Here is a 12,376-nt window from a genome sequence, read left to right on the forward strand (position 1 = left end):
CCCAAAAGGTCTCTTTTGGCTGTTACCTGCTGGTCCAGGAGGGGTGATGTGAATAAAATGCCAAAGTAATAAAAAGTATGGGAATATACTAGAGTCAACAGTATTAACAATAAGGGGAGGTCAACAGGGAAAGAGAGAGATTTAAGTCAGCGGACTCTGTCTGCAGGGGATAAGATTTCATATGGGGTCTTGGCCCAGCAGGAAATAGGTGATTCAAGCTGATTGGAGTCAATTATTCCAATTCCCCAGGGATTTGTTGAGGCCCTACTATGTGCCTGGAGCGGGAGGGTGGAGTGGTGGTGAAACCTGAAAAGAGGATTAAAAAGTAAAAAGAAATAAGGAAAAAAAAAATGCTTCCCTTCTACAGATAGACCACTTAGCTCTGGAGACAAGACACACTGACAAGAGACAGAGGGCGGTTCAATCTATAATCAAGTGTTGGATAGGATGGTACAGTCTATTGTTTTTTCTCAAGACTAAGACCAATGTATTTCTTTTGGCATTTTACTGCTTCTGAAAATAAAGGCTTACAGTTGTTGTATGCATTGTATGTAGTGCTTCAGTCTTTTGCTTTATTTTCTGAAAAGTTGCTTTTGAAATCGATGGTGCATCGTAGAAGGATGGAAATATGCTATATGGATTCTGAGTCTCTGAAATGGGAACAATCTCTGTAATCTCAGTATGAAGGATAGCCATGACGCGTGAGGCAGTATCTGATCAGGGACTCAAACGATGAGTGCAATAGGATTTGATTGGCGAAGAAGAGGAGACACCCCTGGTGTGGGGGATAGGAAAGGACAGAGAAATGGCACAAATAAGGTCAGGTACAGGAATGAATGTGGCCTGCTAATTGGCAGGGAAACCTGGCTGGAGATGAAGTTGTTTACAGAACTAGTAGGAGATCCGGCAGGAGAAATAGGTAGGCCTTGCTCTTTCCCGGAGGTCTACAATATGAGGTGTCCTATATCCAAATACTCTTGGGCAGGAAGTGAGCTTATTGAGGGAGGCACCCAGAGGTAATTCTTTTAAGAGAGTGAGCCTTTGAGACTCCTATGCAGCTGTAAGGAAACAGATGGGAAGCCAGGAAATATGCCAGAATCAGAGTTCAGGGATTATAAACCAACAGGAAAGAGTAGGCTGGAAGCATATTATAGACAGGTTCTTGAATCTTGATAGGTAGAATAAGGAAGTGAGAGAGACAGTGACACTCAGCCTCCTCAGGCAACAGCCTTAGCCAGCAGCGCTACCACAGTGGCATGCCTGCCAGGGCTATCTGTGAGCAGTCAAAGCCTAACAAGCGTGAAGGAAAGTCAGAGAGAAACCAGACCTACCTATTCCATCTCCGCATGGTCTTAGCAGCTGACTAAGGTCCAGATATTTGACTTACCTAATACTTTCTTCCAGAAAAATGAAACAAAAGTGGTTTTCCTAACCCACAAGTTCTGCAGTCACTGGGAACTTCAGCAGGATGACTGTGGAGGGAAGGACAGCTAAGGTGAAACTGTTTGGACGAACGGAGGCAAGATGGTGCACTTCCGGGTTCTTCATCCCCACCCCCCAACTTTTCCCGCGCGCGCGAAAATGCAGCCGGCGACCCGGGAAGGTGCAGACCAACTAGGCATGCGCCAGGTGATGTCAATCCGAAGAGACCAACATTTACCTGGTCGCACCTGCGGAACGCCCCCCCGACACGCCCGTGCCCCGCCTATTGCCCTCCCACTCCTAGAAAAGCCGCTCCGGAGGGACGCCACGCGCGGCCTTCTCACAGCCCCACTCCTGTCGGGATGTCGGGACTGTGGGACCTCCATCCGAGAGCCCCACCGGGGGACTCTGTCGGCCTTCTTTGCCGGAGGCCGACAGACCTCTTCCCCACACCTTAGGTGACCAAAATAAACTTGCAGTTTTGCTCCTACACTTGCCTAGTCGCTGGTTCTTTTGTGCCCACTCTGGTGGTCTTAGAAAAACAAATCAGAAACTACCATTTTTAAGAATCACTCTTAGTAGATGACACACCTGGAGGCCAGAGGCTGGGATAACTGTGGAAAGGGTCTACCATGTACCCTTCTCCCCATCAGCTGCCAACAGAAGCAGTATCATAAAACTCTACCTACATGAGGTTGTTCTGAGCCAGTGGAAATCGTACAGCCTTTGGGGTTAGACTGTCTGGGCTTAATTCCAGCTCCACCACTTACTAATTGATTCACTATGAACAAATCACTTTAGACCTCTGGATTTGAGTTTTTTTCGCTATAAAATTAACAGCACTGTACTGATGAAATAGTTAAACTGCTAAGGGATGCATGTCATGTTTTTTTATCTGTCACTAAACTATCTCCCCATGACTGCAGAGAAAGACAACTACTTGCCCCATTCCCAGAGGCTCATGCAATTCCTGCCAGCCTTAAAAGAACAGATTAAAGCCTCAGAGTGGGAGAGCATTGTGAACACCCACCCCACTCTCCTGTTTTCAAAGGAATTACCATTTAGTGACAACCTACCCTCTGCTAGGTACTTTGCATACTTCATCTCATTCAAACCTTCTCAAAACTCTATGCAGGTAGGTATTATTCCTCATCTCTATCTTATAATTGAGGAAATTAAAGCTCAGAGAGGTTACGTGTCTTTGCTAAGATCACAAAGCTGGTATCTGAAGATGTCTGACTCCAAAGTTTATACACAGAATTTTCACTCCAAATGTGACCACCATAAAGCAGAGTTTCTGGTTATGCAACAAAAGACTTTATCCTCAAGAAAAACACATGTAGGCCTCAAGGATTCCATGGTAGAAGTACTTTGTGAAGCAAATAGGATGTTCCCCACTATCCCTCTGGTAGGGGCTGTCTTTTGCCTGCAGCATGCAGGGATGAGATTGGACTCAGAACACAACCCCTTGACCAGATGTGAATACCACAATTTGCAGAATTTTAGGCCAAGCAATAATGCCTTAGAACCTCCCGTCAACAACCAAAGGTACATAGGACTGCTATTATTACTCCCATTTTACAGAGCTAAGGATAGTAAGTGTTAGGAAACGAAATAATTTGCCAAGGTCACAAAGTCAAAAGCTTGACAGAGCCAACATTCAAATACAGGTTTTCTGGCTGAATTCTACACACTGGGCTCTTTCTATAACTCCATGCTGTGCTTTGTACATCTCCACACATGGTATGAATGATCGACAAATAATCAGTGACATCTACTGCCTGGCTCCCAACCAAGAGGAGAACACAGTGAAAATGTGATCCATGCATCTTAAAGCACTGAAATATGAAGAACGGATAAATGCGGAGAACTGAACACTGTGTGCCAGGTGCTTGGTATTCATCATTTAGCATCAGCAGCAGGCATCAATATTGAGGCAATTCTATTTTCAGATGCCACTAAATAAATTCATTTCCTTTCTCTGGTATGACAGTAATAGTAATAAATTATCCTGACTTTTCAAGACAAGACTACCCCCTTAGGATCCTCTGGAGCAGAAAATACTGAACAAAATTGGAGAAAAAAAATCCACAGTAGGAATTCCTGAATAAACTATACTTAGGGGAAACTCGTCTGTTGTAGATGGCAAAGGGCATGAAGTGAATCCACGAATTTCTGTGATAGAGTTAATAATAATTAACTAGTAACTGATTGCTAAAATCACATTTTGCCCTTAGTCTTATCCTCCCCCATATGATTTTATCTAAAGAACTATTTCCATTTAATTGGGGCAGGTCAGGCCTAGTAGGAATATAATATACTGGAAAGTACTGTAGACAGGAGATTCTAAACCAAACCCTGTCACTAACACTGTCAGGCAAATCATTTCTCCTTTCATTAATGGGGATGTGTGCAAGGCTAATGTCCTCTCAACTGGAAAAGAATATCTGACAGCTTTTATTGATCTTATATCCAATCATGTAAACACTGTCCCTACCACATTCATACCAGAAAATAATGTACCAATGAGAAGAGTGAGAAAAAACAAAAAGAAGAGTTTTCCTGTAGTTAGGAGCAGAAAACCTGAGTCCTTGGAGAGCCATTTGTGTTGCGTTGGAAAGGTTTCCTTCAGGCACGGTTGATTCATAGTGAAACAAATATTTCCTACAGCTTTATGGTTTTGTTGTTGTGTTGTTGTCATTAAACTAGGTTTAGTTTTCCACAGATCATATACCAATTCTTCTCATAATACAACTATCTACAATTTCTCTCCAAAACTTTCCTTTGTAAATAGCAAATGTAATGGTGTTTAACTGGAAGAAATAAGTTATTTCTAAAAAATCTAGCCTGTTGAAGCAAATTATAAAAGTTGCTGGTTATTAGGGCATTATTGTATGAAGTCCTTGTTTGCATGTGGAAGAAGATATTGATGTGGAACGGGAGGGGATATTAGAACAGATTTTTCCTCAAAGTAAAAAAGAAGAAAGAAAGAAAGGAAGGAAGGAAGGAAGGAAGGAAGGAAGGAAGGAAGGGGAGAGAAAGGAAAGGAAGGGAGGAAGGGAGGAAGGGAAGAAAGAGAAAGAAAGAAGGAAAGAAAAGCAACCTGGCAAGCCCAAGGCGTAATAGAGTGTGATTTTTAAAAGACAAAGAATATATTCTTAGCATAGTTCATGACACATAATAGGTGATCGACAAATCAGTGGTGTTGTCTCTGTTAAACGTGTTTGAGCTGTTGCCTGTCTGCTTCTGCTTCAGTGCAGAGACAGCTCTATGTTCTCTGTCCTCCAAGGTTCTCTCCCCTCATGCTGTTCTCTGCATTCCTCAAGATAAAGCGAAACTAAATTCATTCATTCTGAAGGATGAGGGGTTGATGTGTTTACTCTCAGAGATATTTGCATTTTGAAGGGAGGATGGCCAGGAAGGGGGAATGATTTTGCCAAAGGAATGAATCCTTTATGGGGACATATTAACAGCTGATATACTGAACAACTGAGAAGAGATTTTTGATTTGAGAATAGGGACTGAGTGTTTTCCACTTTAGCAACAACAAGGACAATGTAATTGCAAGACTTTAGAGTTCAGCAAGCTCCTTTACATACGCCACTACCACATAGGCACCTATAAGAACAGCCTAAACATTTAAATTTATTGAAAGGAACATGATTTTTCAAAAAACTTATTAATATTATTTTTGATTGACAAAGCATAATTGTATATATTTATGAAGTACAATGTAATGTTTTCAGGTATGTATACAATGCAGCATGATTAAATCAAGCTAATTAACATATCCATCACCTAGCTTGCCTATCATTTTTATTGTGAGACATTTAAAATTTACTCTCTTAGTTATTTTGAAATATATATTGTTGACTGTAGTCACCCTGCTTGGGGGTGGGGGTGGGGGAGCGGCATGCTTTATTATTCATTCCTATTTATCATTTCCTTTCTATTTCCACACAGTTAGCATTCTAAACCTTTATGCCTTTCCCTAAATTCCTTAACATGGCATTCAAGACCCTTTGCAATCCATTTCCAGCCTAACTAACTCTCAGAGCTCTCCTTCCACTCTCTCACACTCTCCCAATATATAAAACACACATAGATACACACTCCCTCAGTTCCTGTAACATTTTGAAAAGTTATGCCTTCTTTCTCCCTTCACCTTCCAATTCAGTAACAAACTTGTCCAGTCTAAATGCCCACCTTCTGCAAAGTCCTGTCTCCATGACTCATACCACTCAAGGTGAAAGCATCTACATAGTACTTGTCACCTAGTAAGCCCTTAAGTGTGGCTCACCCTCCCTTCCCCATGGCATTTTTTATGTACTTTTACTATAGCACTTATCATATTATATCATAAATAGCTGCACATATATATGGTTTTGGCAAGCAGAGCCTGATTTATCTCATACATCTCTGTATTCCCAATGCTAAGCGCATTGCTTGACACATAAGAAGTTTAGATAAAGCTTGTGGAATGAATACATAAGATGATTATATGACTTTCCCAAGGTACACTATTAAGTTACTTGCAGAGACAAGTCTAAAACCTAAATCTACCTCCCCCTGTGGACTATGAGTTCCTTGAAGGCTCAACCTCTTAACATATCTAGCAAAGTAGAGACACACAGTAAGTGTTTAGTATGTATTTCAGTGAAATCGTCAACTCCACAAATACCAATAAACAGCTACCAATTTATAAGCCTCTGCTCCAGGTTAACTCATACTGATAAGGAAGATGTATTCAGATTCTGCCCCAACACTAATCCCTGTATAACTCCAAACTACTAATACTTATCCTGTGCTTCGGGGACATAAGACAAACAACATGCAGCCCTAAGAGACAGGACAACACACAACAAAGCAACAGTTGGTAATTAGGCTTTAAGACGTAGGTGTGAGGAGGAAAGGATCTATGAAAGCTGAGGCAGGGAGACTCCATGGAAGTGGCCCTCTCCGTGGACCCTGGAGGACAGGAGTATTTATGTAGGCATGAGAAAGAGGAGGGGAAAGAGCGTTGCAAGTGTGGAGAAAAACAGAGGTGTAGGGACCGCTGCAGATAATGGCACACATGGGATCCTGAGAAGACCAATCTGAATGGAATGCATTTGGAAGGGTGGGGAGAAGGGAATGGAGCTGTGTGGAAGCAGATTAAGGGTCTTCATTGCTAAGGGGAGAATCTTGAACTTGACTGGAGACAATGAAGAACCACCAGAGGTTTGTGTAAAGAAGAATAAAGTAATAAAATAAGGCGAATAAAATGATCAAGTGTTTACCTTACCTTGGTCAGTCAATTATTAAATACCATATGTATAACTGAGCTTCTGGGTTTACTTGAATCTAAATATGCTGGCATCAAGAAAGAGATATTTTTGCTATTTCCCCTCTGCACGTCTTTGGTACATGAGATTGGTACCATAAAATGACAATATTTGGGAAGATGGATGTCACATCTCAGATCAGCCACTGAACTTCACAGTGATGCTGGGTAAGCCACTGAACCTCTCTGGGACTTATTTTCATGCACTCAAACATGTCTATCCTGCCTCTGGGCTCCAGTTCTGACTTACAGTGATGATGAAATAATAAATGTGCAAAAGACTCTACTCCTGCCTATAACTGAAATTGCCTAGGACAGTTGTAGTGAAGCCACTTTAGACCTCTGTTTTCAAAATCTCATTAGAAGATACTGCAACAATGTGACAGAGGCAAACACACTAATGGAGAAATGGGCAGAAAAACACAAAACAGCAATTCATGGAAAAAGAAATACAAGTGGCCAATAAATATATGGCAAAATTAAAAACCTTAATGGTAATCAAAGAATGCAAATTAAAGCAAGAATGAAATTGCAATTTTTTTCTAACAGGCTGGTGCAATTTTAAAAGATACGCAATATTCAGGATGTCAAGAGTTCCCCCAAAACAGCCTTTCTCCAATATGCTGGTTAGAGTGTATATCTGTGTAAACCTTTTGAAAGTCAGTCTGGCTATACATTTCAATGGCCTTCAAAATATGCATATTCTTTAATCCAGTGTACTTGCTTCTAGGAATTGATCCTCAGAAAATTATTAGAGAATGATACAAAGATTTAGCCAGAGGGAGATTAATTCCATAATTATTTATAATAGCAAAAAAACTGCAATTTACATATTCAACAATAAAAGTGTGGTTAAATTATATCTTCATATGTTGAGATTAGAATACTATGCAGCTATTAAAATGTTATAGAAGCATGTATAATGACATGGAAAGATGGACATCATACATCATAATTGAGTATGATGTTTGGGAAAATATTATATACAAGCCAATCCTGTTTGGTAAAAAATTTGTAATTCTATGTGTATATGTATGTGCATATGTGTATATATACATACATATATATGATGACCTTCATATATATATGTATTATGTATGTATATATGAAGAGAGAGAGAGAACACCAAAACATATGTACCTGGATAGCAGTCATCTCTCAGTGAAATAGTATTGCAAGGACTTTTTATTATTTTCTTTTCGCTACTATGTATTCTACATTTTACGCAATAAAAACTTCTATTACATTTTTAAAAGACTATTTTAAAATCATATTAGGTGCCTTTTAAATATTCATTAAAGTGGCTGTTGTTTGGAAAGATATTAGCCCTTTTAGAAGACTTTCTGCTTTAGGCTGAGATTATATGACTCCTTGTTTTTATCAAAGGCAGGCAGCTTCCCTTCATCATTAGAGGCTGGAACCAAATGAGAGTCAATTTTCCTTTCTACACAGCCACCTAGGAAGCAGTGGGACATGGCAGGTTGGGCCAGGCCAGTGTGGTAAAAGCAAGCGAGATCCCAAGAACTGTATGACCTCAGGGAGCCAGGGACAGGGGCCAGAGCAGTCAAAAGTAGTGCCCCATAGATCCAGAGGGAACAGGCTAAAAGCAAGATCTCAGCACGGGAGACTGGCAAAGGTGAATTTTTAAACAGCCAGACTGGACTAAACTATAAAGGCAGGAGCAGAGTCTGCATTTAAAGGAAGGTCCAGGGTCAAGGCTTCAGATCAAGCAAGAAAGAATAGCTGAAGAACAGAGACTAGTCAGACTGAACAGGGACAGCAGCTCAGGAAGCAGCAAAGGAGGATGTGAGTGTTGAGGCTTTCTGTGCCAGGTTTGAGTAACACACTGCTCCCTGCTGTGTATAAACATAAAACTGCTGCCAGATGTGTGTTACCTATCTGAATGCAGTGCTCACTAGGATATGTATGAGAGGTAGTTGTGAAGACAAATGCATGACACCTTTCTATCATAACCCACCTGTACTAGACCAGCTAAGCTATTGACCAAACTGAAGATGGTAAGGAGAGAAGAAACAAGAGTAGAAGAGCTGAGAAGCTTAGGGTGGCGTAGGGGAGATCACAGGTTTTTACAAAGTTCATAGGCCTTAGGCTGCTGCTATGTAACTTTTTCTTTCAGCTTCTGCCCTGTGGAAAACATCCTAATCTCACAAAACATCGGAGCTAGAACTATACTTAGGGATCATTTAGGCCAAACATCCTAGATTTATACATGAGAATATTCAGGCCCTAAGAAATAAAGGGACATACTTAAGGCTTCACTTAAAAAAATTGGGGAGGAAATAATCAAGTTTGTTCAACAGCCCCATGTCCTGCATTCAGTGGTAAAACATAGTTTTAAATATTTACAGTGAAAAATTGAGGTCAATATATTAAAGCTGATATTCTGGGTATCTTTTCAGGTATTGAATCACTAAAACATAGAAACACACACACGCACACACACACACACAAACAGTATAACAGACAACCATGTACCCAACACTCGCATATAACAAATTTTAATACCCTGTCAGCTTTGCTTTTTTGAATGCTAGTTTGCAGTCTCAATTTAAATTGGAGCAATCAATTTGTTTTCTTTTATCAAACCTCTCCTTAGTAAGTTTGTAGTTGCTTCTACTCACTTACACCCCAGTCTCCACCCTCCAGTCCATAACCCGGTGGCTTAAGCCTCCTGTCTTGATGTGATATTGGTTGTATTACAGATATAATTATTGAGCCATCCAGGGATTTAGTCTGAGTCACTAGGCTATGTCTGCTTCTTCCCATTTCCTTGGTATACAGCTTTATACAATTCATAATGACAAGCAGTGGTGAAGCTGTTTTTAACTTTTTTCTAATGCAGGAAAGACTAACCAACCCCACCCACTCCAGCCTTTGCTTCTGAGCAGCAAGCCTAACTTTAGTCTTTCATCCTATCAAGCACTTTTAGTGTTTGCTATTCCAAAAGTCAACCACTTCACCACCACTGCCTAAACCTGGACCAGGAGTACTATGGCCCTGTGTTATCAACCTTGCTTTCAGTTTCCTGTGCTTCTGTCCAGATTTTCCACCATGGAGATACATATCTTTTTAGAGTACAGTTACGTCTTCTAAATTTCCTCTGTCTAAATTTTATCCAGCATCGATATATGTTAGCAGAAGGATTCTCCAAATATGAAATAACGATGCCATTTTGAATGCCTCCTGAAGTGTCTTTCATTTACTTTTATTTCTGTTACTTGATTTTCAAATAAGTTAGCTTTTTGACTTGCAACTCATTGGTAACATTTAAAATAACTGAAAGAAAAATTCCTTCTGGAGTTTGTGTCTGAAGTGAGGACATTGCTGTCTCTCTCTTCAGGAATAGTGAAACGGATTGAAAAGGACCACTCAAAAAAGAAGGTGAAAACACAATGGAATTCTTTCAGAAAAGGCTTCGAAGGAGGATAATATCCTCAATGATCCCACTATGATTCCTTGGACTGACACACAATGGCCAATAGCCATTAAATGCTGTAAGTACAATTTGATGCTGAGCTGCTAGAAACTTGGCCTAAAACTACCAGAGCCATCCAGAATAAGCCAAAATAAGCATTTCCTTGAAGTCTAAAGTTAAACCATGACACATTAATCAATATTAATAACCAGATTAGTAATACCTAGGGGATACCTAGGGGAATGACTGTTGGCGATAATGTGAAATAAGGATATCCAAAAAGCCACTCCTCCATAAAAGCAATAAGAACATTGGAAAAAATGGAAAAATCAATTTTTCTAGAACTCTGGAAATTAACCATAGGCTCGCAGCAATCTAAGAAGCATTTATTCAAGAAAAGTGGCTGAATCTTAGTTAAACACTGTGAGGTTTGTGGCATTTAAACTTGCCTTGTTCATAGTCCCACCCCATTCCCAGCTCCACAGTAAACTTCAAAACCAAAAGCTCATAATTATGATGAAAATCAGCAGGCTAGTGGCCACTGGAAGGGGAAGAATGAGTATAGAACCTCCCAAAACAACTATTCTTAGAACTGTCATTATTTGACCTGTATGGCATTTCCACTAAAATCCCAGTTCACAGGGCTTATCTTTATTTTACCTAACTCAGACCTTGCTCAGTGCAAATAGCCTTTTCCTTAGAGTACTGAAAACAATCAGTGGCAATTGTTTAACACTGAATTGCCTAAGACAGCAATAAAACTTGGGGAAATTAAGAAGCTGATCAAAAAATTTAAAAAGAAGTGCCAGGGAACAAGATATGCACAGTAAGCTTTGAAAAGCTTCAACATTTTCCTAGTTATCTAGAAGGCCATTTCCTTTTTTTTTTTTTTAATCATGTGGCCCTTTTATTTTTATTTATTTATTATTTTATTTATTTATTTTTTTTTATTATACTTTAAGTTCTAGGGTACATGTGCATAACGTGCAGGTTTGTTACACATGTATACTTGTGCCATGTTGGTGTGCTGCACCCATCAACTCGTCAGCACCCACCAATTCATCATTTATATCATGTATAACTCCCCAATGCAATCCCTCCCCCCTCCCCCCTCCCCATGATAGGCCCCGGTGTGTGATGTTCCCCTTCCCGAGTCCAAGTGATCTCATTGTTCAGTTCCCACCTATGAGTGAGAACATGCGGTGTTTGGTTTTCTCTTCTTGTGATAGTTTGCTAAGAATGATGGTTTCCAGCTGCATCCATGTCCCTACAAAGGACGCAAACTCATCCTTTTTTATGGCTGCATAGTATTCCATGGTGTATATATGCCACATTTTCTTAATCCAGTCTGTCACAGATGGACATTTGGGTTGATTCCAAGTCTTTACTATTGTGAATAGTGCTGCAATAAACATACATGTGCATGTGTCTTTGTAGTAGAATAATTTATAATCTCTTGGGTATATACCCAGTAGTGGGATGGCTGGGTCATATGGTACATTTAGTTCTAGATCCTTGAGGAATGGCCACACTGTCTTCCACAATGGTTGAACTAGTTTACAGTCCCACCAACATTGTAAAAGTGTTCCTATTTCTCCACATCCTCTCCAACACCTGTTGTTTCCTGACTTCTTAATGATTGCCATTCTAACTGGTGTGAGATGGTATCTCATTGTGGTTTTGATTTGCATTTCTCTGATGGCGAGTGATGATGAGCATTTTTTCATGTGTCTGTTGGCTGTATGGATGTCTTCTTTTGAGAAATGTCTGTTCATATCCTTTGCCCACTTTTTGATGGGGTTGTTTTTTTATTGTATATTTGTTTGAGTTCTTTGTAGATTCTGGATATTAGCCCTTTGTCAGATGAGTAGATTGCAAAAATTTTCTCCCATTCTGTAGGTTGCCTGTTCACTCTGATGGTAGTTTCTTTTGCTGTGCAGAAGCTCTTTAGTTTAATTAGATCCCATTTGTCAATTTTGGCTTTTGCTGCCGTTGCTTTTGGTGTTTTAGACATGAAGTCCTTGCCCATGCCTATGTCCTGAATGGTACTACCTAGGTTTTCTTCTAGGGTTTTTATGGTATTAGGTCTAACATTTAAGTCTCTAATCCACCTTGAATTAATCTTCGTATAAGGAGTAAGGAAAGGATCCAGTTTCAGCTTTCTACTTATGGCTAGCCAATTTTCCCAGCACCAT

This window comes from Trachypithecus francoisi, unplaced genomic scaffold, assembly GCF_009764315.1.
Source record: "Trachypithecus francoisi isolate TF-2019V2 unplaced genomic scaffold, Tfra_2.0 Lachesis_group6, whole genome shotgun sequence".
Taxonomy (NCBI): Eukaryota; Metazoa; Chordata; class Mammalia; order Primates; family Cercopithecidae; genus Trachypithecus; species Trachypithecus francoisi.